Here is a 20,830-nt window from a genome sequence, read left to right as displayed (position 1 = left end):
GGTACATTTAAAGCAGAGGTTGATAGGTTCTTGATTTGTAAGAATGACAAAGGTTATAGGGAGAAGGCAGGAGAGTGGGGTTGAGTGGAAAAATAATTTGGCCATGATCAAATGGAGCAGACTCGATAGGTCATATGGCTTAATTCTGCTCCTATGTCTTATGATATCTTGGGCCAAAGGGCCAATATTTTACTCTTCCACCTTCTATTTTCAATGTTCTTTTGTTTTTATTTCAGATTTCTGGAATCTGCAGTTGCTTTGATTCTCATGCACGTAGCAACCTCTGCTGAATATAATGTGACAAAGACCAAATATTCTGCTCTAGAAATCTTCAAAAAGTGCTCAATATTTTGGCCGGGAATCAGGAATAATTGTCCAAATATCCCTTAAAATTTGTCACCTTTTGTGTTCCATATGAGAGAGCTTGTGAGGTTCCTTGGAGAGCCACAGCACCTCCAACAATGTGGCCACCCTAAGCCCTGCATTGCAGTTTCACATTCTGATTTCTGAGCTCAAGTCTCAGTCAGAGCAGAGGAGAGTTAGGGTTATGTAGACTGGTATTGGAAGGTTTTAATCATGTCGCACAACCTACATGATGTGGGTAGGCTTCAACAATCAGCTTCCATCAGTTTTAAATGTTTATAGCAACAAGTGCAGACTGTACATTTGCTTATTTCAAAATCTTCTCAATGACCATTAGTGTTTAACAGCAAAGATAACATTAGCATAAGATAATGACACAAACTTTATTTATTTACTTACTGAGCCAGAGCCAGAGCCCTTACAGCTCACTGAGCCGTGCTGCCCAAAAAAAACCCCGATTTAACCCTAGCCTAATCATGGGACAATTTGTAATGACCAATTAAGCAACCAACGCCTTTGGATTGTAGGAGGAAACTGGAGCACCCAGAGGAAAACCACACAATCACAGGGAGAGCACACAAACTCCCTACAGGTACTGGCGGGAACCAGCTGCACCTGCCACATTCCTGAGAGAAGTTATTTCCACACTCTTCATTTTCTAACCTATGGCAAAGTTCTTGAAAGAAAGAACTGATCGCTTTAGTAGTAGAGAGTAAAGTACTAGTGCATTCATAATTCAATCACTTTCCAGATTCCCACATGGATTTGGGAACTCGAGCAATTGCTTATACAAGATGCCTGGGAAACATGTGAATTGTACTTCCTCACAGCGAGCTGTTACAGAATTAGACAATTGTGCAGACGTAAACAATATAATCAATTTCTCCAGCTTCTCGTTGGGGTTCTATTGAATTTAATGAGACATGTGGAAACAAAAAGATAGCATTGCTCAAGGTCTGCGCCACTTGGAAGCTCAAGAGGAAGTTACTTACAATCCCAACGGCAAGTCATCAAATGAATTTACGATAGCAGAAAGCCTGACATTTCTTTGAATACTTGCAGTAAGGGTGAATAGCATATTTACACCATCCTTAAGATATATTTTGTCACATCTGAGCTAAACCGCGGACAATTCCCATGGTCATCTTCACAACTGGGAAAGCACAATACTCAGTAAAGGATAACAAGTGACTTCATGGTACAAGCTACTGAAATTCTTCCAGTATGCAATAATGCAAACGACTGAGCAAACAGAGATAAGGACAGAGTGCACAAGACCCTGAGATGGAATTTTCTCCTAACCTCAGGAAACAAATGAGGCTGATCTAACTAGCTGGGCCTCACATTCACTGCCTCACTTCTGTTTCATTAACTTCAGCAAGGGTGACACATGTGATGTTAAGCACCGGTTTCTAAACCCAGTACTGCTTGGTATGGTACACCTGCTTGCTCTTCATTCCCCCACCCTGTAATTTTGCTGAATTTACTTCTATCAAACCAGATTTTGCAACATTACAAAAAGGGAACCAGCAAGGCTATCTGGGCTCATTGTTACTGAAGTATAAATGGAGCAAACAAGAGAAAATCTGCAGATGCTAGAAATCCAAGCAACACTCATAAAATGCTAGAGGAGCTCAGCAGGCCAGGCAGCATCCATGGAAGAGACTCAGCTTGAAACGACAACTGTACTTTTTTCCATTGATGCTGCCTGGCCTGCTGAGCTCCTCCGGCATTTTTTGGGTGTTGCTATAAATTGAACAGCTGTTTCTCGCATCCACTGAAAACAGAAACCAGGCAGCTACTGTCCAAGCGATCTGCTTCTCTAGAGACATCTGATTAGATTACTATTCCACCAGTGAAACTTACTGAACACAGCGCTGAGTTCTGCATTTATATGACTTAGTGAAATTACCAGAAATGTAAAACAAAATCATGTTTCGTCTATCCTAAAGTCTGTGCTTGGGATGGACAAAGCACCTGCCTTGCAATGGACAAGGTGTAATCAGTTTTAGTTACTCCCAAACATCATTTATTGGATAGAAATGAATGTGCATGAGCCTTACTTCTCTAGATTTCAGTTGTTATTGGAGAATTGTTGTAGGTTAGTAGGTTGATAGATTAGTTGCCTGAGAAGGTTAGTTGCTCCTAACCTGTAGGTGAGTGGGAGAATCTGCGGGGAGGGAGTTGAAGGGAATGTGAGCAGAATGGAGTTGGACTAGTATAGTTCAATGGTTATTGTTCAAACTGGTGGGCTGAATGAGCCAATTCTATGTTGTATTATGGTACTTATTCTATCATCCTAATGAGAATATAAAACAATAATTTCACTTATTCTATGAATCTATTTTATCTTCTAATTCATCATTTTCTTTCATTCCTTTGTTCCCAGTAAAAGCTATATCATTGAATTAGTTGTTCAAACTTCAGCTTCCTGCTTTAGATTCCTTTCAGACATCACTAACCTTTCTTCAAACTGCCTTATTAAGAGAATGTGTAAGTTCTTTATCCTAGATCCATTGTGATGCAGTACCAAAGTGCATTTCCTACTGCAAAAGCCTATAAAAGTGACAATGGACCCATGATGAATATTTGTCAACCCTTGACACTCGAGTGCATTATAAAATGATGTAGCATACTGGATCAGCATAATTGTGGATGACACCAAGACTGAAGGTATAGTAGACAGCAAGAAAGCCTATCAAAGCTTGAAATGGGATCTGAATCAGCTGAAAAATTGGGCTGAAAAATGGCAGATGGAATTCATTGCAGACAGGTATGATGTATTGCTCTTTGGGAGGACAGACCAGGATAGGACTTACCCAGTAAATGGTAGGCCACTGAGGAGAGCTGTAGTACAAATCAGTGTAGGAAGACAGACCCATAATTCCTTGACTGTGGCATCATGGGTAGATAGGGCTGCTAACAGAACTTTTGGTTGATTGGCCTTCATTGATCAGAATATTGAGTACAAGAGTTGGAATGTTATGTTGAAGTTGTGTAGGATGTTGGTAAGGCCAAATTTGAAGTATTGTGTGCAGTTCTGATCATCAAACTACAGAAAACATATCAATAGGTTTAAAAAAGTACAGAGAAAATTTACTGGAATGTTTCCAGGACTTGAGGACCTGAGTTATAGGAACATTTTGAATAGGTTAGGACTTTATACCTTGGAGCATAGAGGAATGAGAGGAGATTTGAATCAGGTTTACAAAATGAGGAATATGGAAAAGGTAAATGCAATTTTTCCACTGAGGAAACTGAACCAGAGGTCATAGGTTAAGGGTGAAAGGTGAACTACTTTATGGGAGCCTGAGGGGGTTCCTCTTCAGTCAGAGGGTAGAGAGAGTGTGGAATTATCTACCAGCAGAAGCGGTGGATGAGCTTTTAATTGTAACATTTAAGAGATATTTGGATAAGTACATAGATGTGGTATGTGGGGTTCGGAGGGCTATGGTCCAGGTGCAGGTCGATGGGACTAGGTAGAATAATATTTCTGCATGGACTAGATGAGCGAAAGAGCCTGCTTTAGTGTTGTAGGGCTCCATGACTCTATATAGCACATTACTCTCCCACCAGTCAGGTGACATTAGCCAAGTCAGCACATATTGTCTGAGGGGTATTTATGTATGAGCACATAGAATATGCAGGAATGAAAGTTGCATAATCAATGATCATATGATTATAAGCATTGCTTAAATTATTCTCTGCTGCAACGTCTAGACTTTTAAAAAGTTGTAGTTTATGCTACAACACATTCGAATTTGGGAAGAGGTTCCACTTTTGTAACTTCATGAATTTGTGGAGTAAAGAGAAGAAGAACTAGCAATAGATCTTTATGCTGCCCGTATGATACCTCTAGGGAAGGCAAGATATAGACAGAAAATAGCCAACAGTTGTTTCATTAAATCACAAAATAAATTGACATTTAAAAGGACAAGTTAGAACAGTTCAAGAGCAGCCCACAATAAAACATTATTTAATTCAGGAAGGATTTATAAGGATGGTACTTCACACCATTCCTACTCCCTGCTCTATTCAGCTCCAAGTAAAATGTTGAAAGGTAATTTGTTCTCATCTGGAATCATGTTCTCTTTGAGTTTAAAGACTGTAGTTGGAAATCCCTCTTGGATTCTGACCATATAAGCTAAATTCTACTTCAGTGCTATTTTGACGGAGGTGTTGTCCATCAGACAGAATGTTCCCAGGGAGCCATGCTGAGACAAACAATAATTCTGCATCTGGAAGAGCACTGGTTCAGTGAAAGACACATATTAGCCTGCCTGAAATTTGTTGGTCCTCCACTGCAAGGAGACGTCTGCAAACAAATGTTGCCAACTAGTGCATTCCAAAGTGTGCTGGGAGATGCAATGAAGCAAAGACTTTGTGGGGAGTTACCATAGTATCAATGCATACTGAAGGACTGGGCCTGTGTAACAGTCCCTCATGCACTCCATGGGTGCATTGTTTAAGAAGGAAGTGAGTGGCGCTTATACATTCTAAGAGAATGTATTGAGTTATTGGCACGGTGAATATAAAGAAAAATAAGTGCTGATTGCATTTAACATATATATATATTGTGATAACAATATTTTTGAAATTAAAAGGTCAGATGGATGTTCAACTACGGTTACAGAAACGTGATTAAATTTTAAAGAGGTTTGGTTATAAGATACTAGGGCTTTGATGTCCTTGCCGTTTGCATGATTTGTTTTTCTGCATGAGGGAGAGTGGTTTGATATTCTTGTTGCCATTTGCACGATTTTTTTCACGTGGAGATGGGGGAGTTGATGATCACATTGCCATTTGCATGATTTGTTTTTTGTGTGAGGGGTGGGATTGATGTTTTTCTTTGAATGACTTCCATGATTATCTTTGTTTCATGACTGTCTGAAGAAGATGAAACTCAGATTTGTATACTACATACACACATAGATAATAAATGAACCTTTAAACCTTTTAGAATATTGCTGCTTGGTGAATAGAGTGCTCCTTCACTAAGATTCGAATATTATCTTGCCTTATAATTCATCTATTATTGCCCAGCTTCCAAAGATTAAATGCTAATTTCCTGGAACTATGGCTCATCAAAGAGAGGAAAAAAAAGTTAACAACATAATTGTATTAATTGCTTATAAGTACATGAATGTATCGCTTCTAAGCGATGCCAATGTGCCAACAGTGATGTTATCAAGGTTCCCTGTTATGAGGGGCATGAATCTGAAAGTGACTTGTTGGTATATCACACACAATGAAATGACAAAATCCACAGGTTGCCATCGGCAATTCCTTACTCTTCCATGGATAATGTTTTTGTGGTTTACTCAAAAGCAATCAGCCAAAATCTATGAACTTTCATAAACTTCAGTTACTTATGAACTGCTTCCAGTAAGAAAACTGCAAAACTGCTTTTTCCAAAGTTCAAAGTTTGAAGTTCATTTATTACCAAAGTATGTATACATTATACAACCTTGATACAACTTTCTTGGTTAATTGGCAATTGAGATTGCTACGGTGCACAAAGTGATGTGTACTGCTTAATTAATTTTAAAAATATTAATTTTATAAACATGGGTTATGATTCCACCTGATAAATTCATCATACATGTGCACTTATTAATAATTACTCTATTTTAACAGTTTCCTGTGCCGGGGTAGTAATGGAGTCAAATGCAATAGAGGCATTTAAAAGTCTTCTCCATGTGATATGAATGTGCAAAAAATGGAAGGATATGGACATTTTGGGGGTAGAAAAGATTAGTTTAGTCTGACATTTACTTACTAGTTTAATTCATTCAGCACGACATTGCGGACCGAAGGGCCTATTCCTGTTCTGTACTATTTTCTGACTTTTCAGGTCAAAGCTTAATCTTATATGGACAATCCAGTTATTTTCATGCCCAGTAAAATGCTTAAAAACTTAAATGAAATGTGTTCATTTTACTTACTGTTTTGCCTATCTGTGAGAATTCCTCAATATGAGTGGCTTCTCAACAGGCTTGAGATCATCTCCATTGCTGGATGCCTGACTGAAGGAGAAATTGGAGGTCTATAGATGTATGCTGGAGAGAATTCTGACATCAAAGATTGGTATTGATGCTCCAATGCAGAGGGTCCTGGGAGGCTGCAGAGCCAGCCAGCTCCAGGACATTTTGCGACTCTCCCCCCACCATCCAGAGCATCTTCAAGAGGAGGTACTCAAGATGACAACTTCCATTAATATGGACACTCACCACCCAGGACTTGCCCTCTTTTTGTTACTACTATCAAGGAGGTGGCACAGGAGCTTGAAGACCCTGTCTTAACAGTTCAGAGACAGCTTTTTCCCCTCCATCATCAGATTTCTGAACAGTCTGGAAACTCTTGAACACTACCTCATTATTCCCTTTTATCACTATTAATTTTGTAATTTAAATAATTTTATGTCTTTGCACCGTATTGCCACTGCAAAACAAGATATTTCATAAACTAAGACAGTGATAATAAGCCTGACTCTAACTCACCATGGAGACTGCTACATCTTTATGAGCCTCTTTCTTTGAGGTTACTGGATTAGAGCTGTCATTTCACCATTGACCATAAAATCCAGGCTAATGTAAAATAAATAAATAGGGGCAGAAAAGAGGAATGTGACACGGCAGTCAACCTCACAACATAAACATTAATAATCACCCCTGTTGATTGAGAAAATATTAATTTTAAAATAGTGATGAAAATTAAACAAGAGAAAGCATACTGAATCACCCAATACTGCAGCTGATGGAATATCTTTTGCAGTGCATGTGCTCCTCTGAGTTCGATGGTATTAAGAATATTTTTTGGCGAGAAAGGTTCCCTGCTAACTCTCCAATGAGACAATTCAAACCTTTAAAGAAATCTATTTTAACATAGTTACAGATTACCAGCAATGCTGCAAAGTATTTAGATATCTTTGCTTTGGCTTTCAATATTGATTTTGTGCATATTAACCACAGACAATGTTCAGCAGGGCAGAAAAAGTCAACATTTATGTTGCAAATTAAATTATTCTTTTGCCACACAGAGTTTTTTTTTAAAACAATCACATCTGCAGTTTATTCTCATTGGCTGAATGTGTCCCAATTTTAGCAAGGGGTTAATAGGATTCCCTGCAATAGGCCTTTTGCTTATGTCAATTAATATTTGAAAACCTGCTTGTGTAGGTCTGCTTAAATGCATGTGGTTAAGAGAACATTGTCAGAGCTCATAAATTAATGTCTTTAAAAGTTCCTGTTTTGTAGCAGGAATACAAAAATACAACTTTTGCTAAAAGTCTTTCCAAAGACATATTATAGATCATTGAATAATATGGACCAGCAAAGGTGGCAATAATCTGGATCTAACCCTTGTTACATTCAATCTTCTCTCTGCTGATACCAACTACCAAAGAATGCAGAATGATTCCATTTGTCTTCACTGACATCCCTCCTCTTTATCAACATCGAATCACAGTCAAGCAAATTCCTGGAATATAATAAATGCACAGGTCTGACAAATATGTAGAAATGTGCTAACTTTGAGTGATAAATATGCTGTAAATCTGACTAAAAGTGAAATATTAGCAACAGTTGCTTACTGCTAGGAATTTACAGCTAACTGTAAACACATTAACAGAACAAGCACAATTACAATGGACCTGGATTTCTAATGGATATGCAGCTGCATATAAAAATAAACTGTCTGACCCAACCCAACACAGGTGCAGATTTTGTTCCTGTATCCAATTCTACAGACAATAGACAATAGGTACAAAAGTAGACCATTCGGCCCTTTGAGCCTGCACCGCCATTTTGAGATCATGGCTGATCATCTACTATCAATACCCAGTCCCTGCCTTGTCCCCATATCCCTTGATTCCCCTATCCATAAGTTACCTATCTAGCTCCTTCTTGAAAGTGGAATTCTAGTGGAACTTTGCTCTTCTTGCACTGTTTCTGCTTGTCGGGCCACAAACTGAGATCTCAAAATGTGACGAAGAGGAAGAACTCTATCCTGGTGCGTGAAACCTTACTTTCATCCTTGCAAGTGTTTATAAGAGTAAAATGTGAGCTGGTTGGAGATTGAGGAGCACAGAAGTCTGCAGATGCTGGAATCTAGAACAACAAACAATCTGCTGGAGGAACTCAGTAGGTCAGGCAGCAACTGTAGGAGAAGGGGAATTGCTGATGTTTTATTCTGATACAGGGTCTCGACCTGAAACATTACAACTCATTTCATCTCACAGATGCTGCCCAACTCGCTGAGTTCCTCCAGCAGATTGGTTGCTGCTTGGAAAGAGGGAGATGCCCAGTGAATGTTGAGACAGCAGTGAAAATATAAGGTAATAAATCAAGGCCAAAGGACAGAAGATGTTGGAAGATCAGTGTAGATCAAACAGCTCTTGTGGAAAGAGAAACAAAGTTGCAAGAAGAAGGTCTACAACCCAAACTTTAAGTCCATTTCCCTTTCCACACATACTGACAGACCGGCTGAGAAATGTTCCAATGTTTTCTAATTTTAAAGCAGCTTTCCAGGATCTACATTTTTTTGTCTTGATTTTATAATGCAAGTGAAGCATTCATATCTAGTGGACCACAGCTTTCAGGATATTTTATGCTGTAAAGAGTAGCCATTAAAACCTTGTGCCCACTGACAAAATGGATCTCATTAAATGGATGTCTGTGGGCAGGATGAATATTACATCACATACAAATAATAGTTTTCTATTTGGTCTCGAGTACAGTGGAAATACTCCACCTTCACCCAAAATCTGTAGTTAAAATACATCACTTAATATTATGTCAAGGGTTAGCACAACAGCATGGCTCTTCATGGAATATTATTACTGGGCCAGTGACAGAGTTTCAAATCTGTCAGGGAAGGAATATTCTCTCCTTGACCACCAGGTTTCCTTCCGGTACTTTAGTTCCCTCACACATTTTTGAAAGATGTACAGGTCCGTAATTTAATTGGTCACATGGGTGTAATTGGGCAGCTTGGGCTCATTGGGTAGGAAGGGCCTGATACCGTGTTGCATTTCTAAATAAAGATAAATAAATACTGCTTTCCTGCCCTGGTTCCTGAACCAAAACTCCTCTGAGTGAATTAACATGACATGTATTAGCGGGGGAGATGATTGCAAAATGATTTTGTTGCATCATTGCCTTAATGCATGTAAAAGCAGGCTGTCCAACAAGTCTCCCACTCTCCCACCAAGCACACAAGGTTTCTCACTCCTTCACCACGTCCTCCTACAGTAATGGCCCTGGAGACGGCCTGATTCACCTCGTCACCTGGAGCTACAAGTTACTCGTACAAGCTCAGCACTTAAAGGGTCAAACATTATTATTATTATCTCAGCCTGTTTAGCAACTGACTTCCTCACAGAACAGCGATGGTTCTCAATAAATTCCCGCCATGGTTCTGTGCTGATTTGATTTAAGCGCCTATAGGGACACCACATTTGGTGATGGAAGAATAGACTGCTCGGAGGGTGTGGAGGTGGGGGGAGGGGGATACGTTGGCAGAGAGAGAGAGTCATGTGCCAGAAGTGTTATTGTGTCAGTTTGATTTATTAAGTGAGCTTCATTTCACCGAATGTTCAGAGATATTTATTTCCCCAAAGGCTTCACATAGATATGAACAGACCAGTATCCACAGATGTCATCATTGCTCATTTTACAGAGTCAGGAAATTTTCCCGTCTGCAATTTGTCCATCTAAAATTGCTGCAACAGAGAAATGTCACTCTACTTCCCACTATATCCTTTCCCCGTAAAACACGTTCCTTCCAGCCAAGCCCTCTGCATCTTAATACGGAGTCATTTTATCTATAACCTTGCCTCAGAAACAACAAACCCTTTCTATGGAGGAGGAAAAATACAATCCCAGTCAATTACAAGTTGTGTTACAAAATACAGGCACATCTGTTTTATTCCCACTGTTGTATAATGGTGCCCCAGTCATGTGACTGCAAATATCTGTTTGATCAGAAACTTCAGGACCACTTACTACCTCTCAACCATCAGGCTGTTAAACTAAAGGGGAAAACTACACTCATCTATTGAGATGATCCCACAACCAATGATCTCACTTTTTATCTTGTTATTTCATGCTCTCATTATTTATTGCTTTTTATTTATATTTGCATTTGTACAGTATGTTGTTTCTATGCTCTTGCTCTTCCATTTGTCCAATTACAGTTACTATTCTATAGACTTGCTGGGTATGCCCACAGGAAAAACAACTGCAGGGTTATATGTGGTGATGTGTACGTACTCTGATAATGAATGTTCCTTTGAACTTTGGTCCAGGCTTTAATGAAGGAAACCAAAGAAGTTTGTGTTTTGTAACATAAGGAAGAGCATTCCTGATGAAAGTCCATTCCCCGGGGCCTTTGTACCTTAAAGCAAGGACCCAGCACTATCGCCTGGCTTGTACTTCAAATTGCGTTTCTGCTGATTGTTTATACACCATTAATTATCTCTTTACTCTTGAAAAAGCCTTCAAGGAAACAGATGCGCAAAAACAGTAGAAGATTTGCTGTTCATTCTCGTTTGTGAAGACGCTGGCTATAGGCTAGCCTGTCAAATACATCAGGCATGAAGCAAAACAGACCTATTAAGATGGTACTGCCTTCCGACATGTTGCTATCCAAATTTAAACTAACTTTGTACTATACACGGGGCATCTGGAATAGAGATTGGAAAATAAACAATAAGCCAGTATTCATGTGTTTCCTTAGTAACATCTGTCCTGTCCTTACTCACCATTACTTTTTGTCTTCTCTTTGAAAAAAAATCTAGCAAAAGTACCTCAAATTACATTTAACCCCCTTTCCACCATGTTCAGCAAGAGCTTTCAGTCTGCAGACCCAGGATATACTCTGGGAGGTTTGTCAAATCTCATCAAGCCTCCTAGTTTGTGGCTTGCTCCCTCAAACATTGACCCTTTGTTTCTGAACCATACTTTTTTTTTCAAATTTGTATAAATAAAGTAACATTTCTGTCTTACAGCTTGGACAAACAGCAGAGTAATTCATTTTCTCTGCATTGTTTCTATCTTTCCTGCAGATTTCTGTTTAACAATCTAGTTATATAGTAGAAACTTTCCAGGATTTGGAAGTTGCCTGCTTCAACAGAACGTAGCACAGGAGCAAACAGTACAGCACAGGAATAGGCTCTTCGGCCTACTATGTTTTGTTGAATAAGTAAACATTAAATATCTAAGTAAAGTGATCACTTCTGCCTACACAATATCCATATCCCTCCATTCTCTGCACATCCACATGCCTACCTAAGCACCTCTTAAGTGCCTCTATAATATTCGCCCCCACCACTAACCCTGAGAGCACATTCCAGGCACCCACAACCTTCAGTGTACAAAACCTGCCCCACATGTCTCATTTGCACTTACCCCCTCTCACCATAAATGCATGGCCTCTAGTAATAAACATTTCAACCCTGGGAAAAAGATGTCAGCTGTATCATCTTGTGCTGGGTTGATTGCATTGTCAATGGGCTCCTTTGTAAAGATTGTGGGTTAATCTACAATCAGTTATTAACTCCAAAATATGTAAATCAGTGATCTCCTTTCAAATAAAAGATGAACCAATGAGTTCAGTGGAAAACAACCAAATAGTTTTGCTCTTTGTACTGCAAATGAAGAAGCTGTCAAGAGTGGATTTGTGATTGCTGACTGTCAGCTATGGCTTGGTGCATAGTATACTTTCTTATTATCAGAGCTGCGCTTTAAGTTCAGTTCCAAAGACAAGAGGGAAATATTTAGGTTGCTGTAATGAGAGCAAGTGGCACTGTCATGGATGCTACCTTTTCAATGAGACAATAAACCAGGGTCTCATTTCCATCCCACCATGGAATGAAAAAAAACCATGGCTCCAGTTCAAAGCATAGCAGCAAAGTTATCCCTCAATCACCAGAATAGATTATCTGGACACAATCACATTTCTTTTCAATGGATGCTTGCTTTGTGCAGAATTTGTACAATACAGCAGCAATGATAACCTCTGAGTATTTTATATGTTGTAAAACATTTTTTGGATCCTATCTGAAAAAGAATAAGATAAATTCAAGTCTTTTTTCTTGTAAATCCCATTAAGTGGCCGGACCGTATCGACTGAACTGGGAAACACTTCAGAATAAATTACTTGTGATTTCAACATGGAGTTGTATGGAAGTTGGGAGAAAAACACATTCATCTATTTCAACATGAGACGTCAAATTATTTCTCTCATTGTGAAGTTATGGGCTTTACCAGTGGGGGAAAATGGATACAAGCACTTTGTAAAATAATCTCTTCTGAAACAGAAGACTGTTACCAGGCAAGCATTAAACTAATCTGCCACTTTTCCAGCTGATAATTTGATATAAATCAAGTTACACTTTAGAGCGGACAGCATTCCTGTTCCATGTGCAATGCTCCATACACAATCATTCTCTCCTTCAGGGAGAACAGGGTAATGAATACCAAGCCATAAAGAATTGCAGAGTGTTTTGTTTCAGCTTGCATTGAAACTTCCAAGGCTTTTGAAGTCAGAAACCTGTAAACAAGGCACACACGGCAGATAAGAATTATAAAACGGCACAATGCAATTAGGCTGAATTCAGTCTGAGCTCCCTCCATCCATCTGTCAGTGCGAACAAAACCCGAAGCAGTCCATTATTACCCAATCCCCCCCTCTTGTTAATTTGCTTGCAGAGAGATTTAAATGTCTAGGAACTGCACAAATTAAGCAGCTACAGTGTTCAATGAGCAAGGGTAGATCCTCCTTAAGTATCACCAGATGGTGGAAATCAGTCCCAATCAAGTGGCCGAACCATTTCTATCTGATTAGAGAGCTTTTTAATCCCCTTGTAGTGTCTGCTTTTTAAGTAAATATATTCTGCTTCCTTGCACAAAACTCAGATTAGCTTATTTACAACAGAAAGAATAAGGAAACATTCATTTCTTCTATTTTTTAAACAATTTCCTTTTAAATTATTTTGACAAACCAGATGTTCAGCACTGTTATGTGTAAGGTATGCATCCCAAAGCTTCTGATTAAAATAGATATGAGAGCCAATTATTAATTTATGGGAATGCATGTAGATGCTATTGATGTAATCCAAAGCTTCACAGTGAAATGTTTCACGACAGTTCAGGGTTGGGTTACTCTATGGTGTTCACTTCATAATGCTGACTGCTGCATTCAGAACAACACCACTCTGCAACAGAGAGCAAGCTTTAAATGCAAAGGGCACTTTTTTGATCTTGTAGCTTGTTGAGATTCTACGAAGAGCTCTGCTGCATTATTAAAGATTAAATCTCCCCATAATACATTGTTCCCCTCTTCCTCCCCCTCGCCAGTGTTCAGGCCTGGATTGAATATCTTTGAAAAGCAAATTAGTTTGATTGCTACATGATAATGTTTATGGAACCATAAATAAAGATGAGAGCTAATTTCAGTAGTACAACTGTCATCTTGACTGAATGTAATTAAAATGCCTTGAACTTTATGACAGTTAAAATGAAAGTGAACATTTAGCAAATCTTATGTATTTTTTTGTTTCATTATGTATCCAACACTATGGTTACCGAGTTTTTAAACAATTATCTCAGGATATAATGAGCATAGAAGGAAATAAGTAAGTTTTTGAAGACTAAATGGTATCTTACATGTCCTCACTGTGTCCTAAAGGACTATTTAGCTAATGAAGTATTTTCTCAACTGTAGTTGCTGCTGTAATCTAGAATAAAAGCATTAATTGCACCTGCGACAAATACTAAACCAGATAATTCTTTTATGAAATATAAACTTGTGATGAAACAAAAGGAAGCCGTCATCAAAAAATTTAATTTGCGGGGTTAATCCCATTTCCCAGATCTTGGTGTGTAGTCATGTAAGACGTTGGCTCATCCAGATGTTCATTGCATTTGGGAAGGATTTCTTGCTCCATCTGATGATGATGATGATCCGTAGAAACAGTGCCTCAGAAATTACTGAGGACCCCCATCACCCAGGACATGCCCTCTTCTCATTGTTACTATCAGGAAGGAGGTTACAAAAGCCTGAAGACACACACTCAGCAACTTAGCAACAGCTTCTTCCCTCTGCAATTGGATTCTAAATGGACATTGATCCCATGAACACTACCTCATTTATTTTATTATTTCGGTTTTGCGCTAGTATATTTAAATTTAACTATTTCATATAGATAAATATGTATATATACGATGGGTGGTTGATAAGTTTGTGGCCTAAGGTGGAAGGAGTCAATTTTAGAAAACCTAGCACATTTAATTTTCAATATAGTCCCTCCTACATTTACACACTTAGTCCAGCGGTCGTGGAGCATACGGATCCCTTCTTTGTAGAAGTCAGCGTCTTGGACCTCCAGAAAGTGGTCCACAGCAGGGGTGATTGATAAGTTCATGGCCTAAGGTAGAAGCAGATGAGTTATACAGCTCTCGTTACATACACGTGCGGTTCAGCCCTTTGAGTGATTATGCGGAAAGTTTGAAGTTAATAACTTCTGTGGTATTTCTGTTTCAGATAATTGAAAATTGCAAGTAAGCACTGTCTGAGAAAATGGACATCATCAGGCTTCGTGCAGTCATCCATTACCTCGGTCTCAAGGGCTTATCACCCAAGGAGGCCCACCAGGACATGGTGGCAACTCTAGGGGAGAGTGAAAAATAAACATGCTAGGTTTTCTAAAATTGACTCTTTCTACCCTAGGCCACGAACTTATCAATCACCCCTCGTATATCTACTTACTATAATTTATTTATTTTCCATATATAGGTATAATGTATTGCATTGTATTGCTAAGTTAACTAATTTCACGACATCTGCTGATGATACTAAACCTGATTCTGATTCCATCTCAGTTTTGGGCACTGTATTCCACATCTCTATCATTCATTGAGTGACATATTTGTCTTCAACTCCCCTCTAATACTTTTATCAATTAACTTAATTCAACAAGCCTTAATAGCTCCTGACCTCCCTCATGTAGAAGTCCTTTCTGTTTATCCTTCTCGACTGCTCATAGTGTTATGCGCTTAACTTCAGTTTTCTTTGTTCCAAAGAAAACAACCCCTCCTCATAACTTCAGGACTGACAATGGGGTTTTCCTCTATCCACCTGAGAACAAATTTGCAGCCTCAGTTTGAAGACTCTGCCAGGCCTTGAACCCATATCCATCTGACTCAAGTTCAATCAGGCGAGTTAAATAATTTCTGTGGCATTTAAAAGAATCTATCACTGATAATATGAATATTTTGTCCTAACTACAGAGAATACTAACATACTTTTACATCTAATTTGACATAAATCTTTTAAAAGGGATCATTTTAGGCTTCTGCAGAGATCTAGTTAATTTCAGAGAAGAGTGGAATCAGATATTTATAATGACTGCTTCTTTTTTAATTCATTCTATTTGTCGTTCAAAATAACATTTCCTTTTATCCTCCCTCAGAAGGAATATAAACTTCCACATTGCTCCTGAAAAGTCTATACTGTTGTCGAGTTCCAAAACATGTCTTATTTCCATTTATAGTTTGGAATCAGAAGAATAGATGAATGTTGACAAAGGGAATTAGCTCAGAAGGAACCAGGTGAACAACCATGTCATTGAGCAAATAAACTCAAGCAGAAGCCATGTCCAAAAAAAAAGAGAATGACACATGAATACACAAGGCTGGTTGCACTGACCCCCCGTTGCTTCTTTAATAAAACGTGCTTTTTCCATTGCCTGGGGTCACAGAGGGTCAAGTTGCACCTCCCCCCTATAATGTAGGTCAATCCAAATTTGTTTCCACAGTGAGAGGGAGAAATAGAAACAGAACACTACTGCTAACTGTCCAAACTTATGTTATCTTATGAATATCAAAAGCCCAAAACTAATAATCTCAGACTGGTGTCAACAGTCAAGATGGGAGAGAATGTTAATGAAATAAATAGCTAATTAGAAACCTTGATATATTCAGTTCTATGCTTCTTTCTATTAAAAGTTGCAGCTTACATTGAAGTTAAAGTTTGGAGATGGATTAAATTAAATTATTGAAAATCAAAATCTTCTACCGGGCATTCATCCACAGATAATTTAATCTTACTTTTTATTGTTCAGGGAAATCTGTCAAGGAATCTAAGAAGGTGAAACAGCTCAAGTTCTTGGACTTAAATTCAGTCCTTTTCAGAGGTTGCAAACAAAGGTACTGTGGTGACCCACTTTCTGCGCAGGCGAACCAGCTCACAAATAGCCAGCGCGCGGGGGGAGACTTTGGTAATGCACCTCTGACGTCATTTCTGCCCAGTACCTTAAACACCAATTGCAGCTCATCCTGGGCAATGGCCAATATAATAACAGCAACAACTTGTGATCCACAGAACTGAATTTTGATAGCAGCATAGAGTGTGCCGTTAGCATTACATGCCCAATTAGTAATCAGTTCATTTGAGTCGACCACAGGGAGGAGAGAGCAAACAAACTGAGGCAGCAACTTCTAGAACTTGCATCTAATTGTACACGATAATCTTCCAGCAGTTAGTGCCAGCTTTGTTGTGTAATGACAGCAGATGCTGTTCTTACATCAATGTACTTTTTCAAACGAAGACATACAAAATAGCATAGAGTACTAGAAAAACAAATGGGAGCTTTCTCTGTGAACAATTCATTAAATATGGCATAGCATTACTTGGACATGCATTACTTTCAGAATGACCGTTTCTCATTCAAGGACAGGTAGGCATCATATACATGCATATAATAAAGAGCACTGCTCTTTTGCCTTCATATTTCAAGAATGAAAGATGTCATGATGAGTGCACGATGAGGAATGTCCTTTCACCAATGATGAGGCCAATGTCTTAATAAGAAAAACATGTAAACTGCATGAGGTCACACCTTCTAAAGTCATGACTTGTTTTTAATATGCAACATTAGAATTGCATACTGGTTTCATCACAGACTGGTATGGAGGCCTAAATATACAGGACTGCAAAAGGTAGATTCAACAATCTCCATCGCGGGCACAACCCTCCCCACCTCGAGGCACAGTTTGAAGAAGGCAGTATCCACCACTATCCTCATAAGGATAATCATCATCTGGGACATGCTCTCTTCTCATTACTACCAACGAGGAGAAGGTATAGGAGACTGAAGACAACAATTCAGAAAGAGCTCCTTCCCTTCCTCACCAGGTTTCTGACCAATCGACCTTGCACTAACATGTTTACCCAAAGATGCAGTGAGTGATCCATTAAGAATGCATTAAGTTTTTAAAGAAAATCAAAATGCCCTTCATGATATTCATCTAGTAATTTTGAGGAGTGGTAATATCGCATTTAGGGTATTGATTAAAACATACATATCCTGTAGTATATGGGACTCATTTGCCCCTCTTCTTTCATAACAAGATTGTGCTACTCATTGTAATTCTCTCTCACAATGTCCAACCATTTGGAGTATATGAACTAGGTCTCTGTATTCACATTTCACTTAATAGTGCTCATTATGTTGTAATTTTAAATATTAGCAACACCTACACTCTTCTGATACTTTGTTGTCAATATTCTAGGCATTTCTGTTGAAGGTAGCTTAGAAGCAGGCATCCTGTACACCTCCTGAAACACGTTAAGGACCTGGCAAATTGGTCTTGTGAATAACGTCACTAGCTATGATCCACTGTCCCTTTCATAGCATCAGCACAGCAGAGTCTCAGTGAAGGATAGCATACAATGAAGGATGGCATAATAAGATTCTCTGCTGTCTCCTATCTCCAGCAATCCTGATCTCTGACACCCACCCTCCAAAACTCCAAAGATGTTCTAATTGGAAATTAGCTACAGTATATTGCTCCGGTAATTGTCAGTGGTAAGAGAACCAGAAGTGGCGGTGGATGCAGATAATGGGCATGAGAGAGAGAAACGTTGGAGGAAATGACACTAATGGGATTTCCTGGGGAACTGGCATAGATCAATGCAGTGAATGGCCTTTACGACTGATCAGCTGTTTCCTTTCAACCAACCTGTAAACCCAATCACTACTTCAATATAACAACTAGCTACCTACTTTACACAACTGCGTGTAATTTTGGTTTTAATTGTGTTCTTTCTTGTACTATTTCATGCTATTCATGTTTTAATTTATATCTTCTCTTGTGAATGTGTGTTTCTGATGTGATGCTTTTCATTGCACCTGTGTATACATATATTTATGCAGATGACAATAAACTTGACTTGGCCTTTTTTTAATAAAAACATAAAAACATGCTATCCATTCCAATTAAACTACGCTGTCAATTGAAGTGCAGTTCGGGCAGCAACTGTGGAGGGAAACAGGCAGTCGATGACTCAAGACAAGACCTCTCATCTGCTGACAATGTCCTAAATATAATAGATCTACAACTATTTCCTGCATCTCCTCTTCATTCACTTATCAATACAGTCTACTCTTGAATGGGCATTTACACAGAAACAATCACTAAGTGAATGTCCAACACTATAGAAAAATAAGTCTTCTTTCTCCTGTAATTATCTGTGTAAAGAAAGTTCCCTTTCTCTGATGTTAAATCTTCTCTTATTTTCTCAGCATCAGTCACTTTAAACAGAACATTTCCATTTATTCTGCCCCACGTCTACATAATTTAATCACCCTAAATGTATAAAGTTCCATCATGTGGTGCAGAGTTGAATGAGGTGTAAAATGTGTTTACATATTAAAAAGGGGTTCCTCCTGAGTTGTTTGCTGTTTTAACATCAGGTAACAGCTCAACAGCCTGGTTTTGATTGAAACAAAATACAGAACCAACCCTCAGTAATTTTCACTATGAATGTAATCTACTTGTAAACAAATAACTCTGTATCAGAGTCTAAGAGTCTAAATTGTTTAAAATTTAAACGTATTTAAAATGTCCTCTGGTAATTAGCCAGCCTTGGTAGTGAACTTTGAAAATGAAAACAAGTATTTAATAACTTCCTGGCTTGATTGAGCAATGGCAATTTTGGATAGAAGTTTAGATATGCAAGCTAGCATAGGACTGAGTATGTTCCACATTGCTTCATGTGTAGGTCTGTAGTAACAACTGTAACCACTTTTTTTACACACATGCGCTTACTCCACACAAATTCATTGAACTGCTTCAGTGTGGTACTCTGTGGAGGGGAAACACAATTAAAGATTCAAGTTGAATACTTCCCTGCAAAATTTACAAAACATTTTTCTTTCTACGGATGTTTATGTGATCTGCAGAGGTATTCTTTCCAGTGTTCATGGTTTTATTTCAAAACTTTGATATTTGCAGATATTTGCTTTGCCAACACAGCCTTCCATTCCTTTGTCCCAACTTCCCTTTAAACTCATCTTTGCTATTCTAGTCAGTTAATCCTTTGTGATTAAAGGTGTGTTTCCTTTCAGGGTAAGGAGGTTTCACTTGAATTCTTTAATATCATCGGTAGTTTAAAAGAACTAGGAAATCCAATTGAAGTGTTGATAAAGATCTTCAGAAACTTTATAGAGTAGATTCTGTGAGGATGCCTTCCATGGCTGGGGAGTCTAGAACTAGCAGTTTACGTCTAAAATCATAGTTACTGCTTGGGACTGAAACGAGGAGAAATACTTCTGTCAGTGGTTTTACAGAACAGTTTACCTGAGAGGACCATGTTTGCTTAATCATTGTATGTTCAAATCGATAGGTTTTAAGTTACCATGGAAGTCAAGGCAGTGTTGGAAAGATGACTTGGGCAGTAGATCAACCACAGATTGTAGATAGGTAGAGAAGGGTGGAGTCGCTTCCCATGGTAGAGGTCCCTACAACAGGAGCACAGAGGTTTAGGGTGAAAGAATGGAGATTTAAACTGGATCTGAGGGATAGCAAATCAAAACACAAGAGTTTCTGCAGGTGCTGAAGATCCAGAATAACCAAATAAAATAATGGAGGAATTCAGTCAGGCATCTACAGAAAGGAATATGAAATCAACATTTCAGAAGAGTCTCGACCTGACCTGTTGCATTCCTCCAGCAGTTTGTGTGTGTTACTCTGAGGGTTAGATTTTAAACAAATATAAATAGCATAGATGAGCTGTCAGTGGAGCAGGAACAATAGCAATATCTAAGGGGAATACATTCGTTCAGGTACAAACGTTTGTACTTCGACGAGGTGAGCATGGAGAGATGTAGAATTAATGCAAGCAAGTGGGTTTAGTATAGACAAGCATGGTGGCCAGTATAGACATAGTAGGCCAAAGGGCCTGCGTCTATGCTGTACAACCCTATCCACTCTGGTTGAGAGGGTTGAGGGACCAATGAGTTGAAAGACCTGCACAACCCCTTAGACTTAGGCTCATAGTCGTAACGTAATAGAGCATGGAAATTGGCCCTTTGGCTCTTGAGTAAGCTCAGTAAGAAAAATAACTAAGTTAATCTGTAGACCTGAAGTTTCTTTACCAGTGTCCAAAATTTAGATGGCCATAC

At 38.7% G+C, this 20,830-nt stretch overlaps 1 protein-coding gene and 1 long non-coding RNA gene across 3 annotated transcripts in view; both read right to left on the bottom strand.

Moving 5' to 3' along the window:
- The window catches only part of LOC132394384 (uncharacterized), a 32,124-nt gene extending 20,277 nt beyond the window's left edge, over positions 1 to 11,847 (bottom strand). The window contains exon 1 of the long non-coding RNA XR_009512298.1: positions 11,782 to 11,847. This is a non-coding gene — a long non-coding RNA (uncharacterized LOC132394384). The remainder of the gene's footprint in view (positions 1 to 11,781) is intronic.
- Positions 1 to 20,830, bottom strand: part of dachc (dachshund c) — a 540,735-nt gene that overhangs the window by 474,682 nt on the left and 45,223 nt on the right. The window lies entirely within an intron of this gene.

Source organism: Hypanus sabinus, chromosome 5 (genome assembly GCF_030144855.1).
Source record: "Hypanus sabinus isolate sHypSab1 chromosome 5, sHypSab1.hap1, whole genome shotgun sequence".
Lineage (NCBI taxonomy): Eukaryota > Metazoa > Chordata > Chondrichthyes > Myliobatiformes > Dasyatidae > Hypanus > Hypanus sabinus.
Note: the sequence above shows the minus strand (reverse complement) of the source record. Positions and strands in the feature narration are given on the sequence as shown.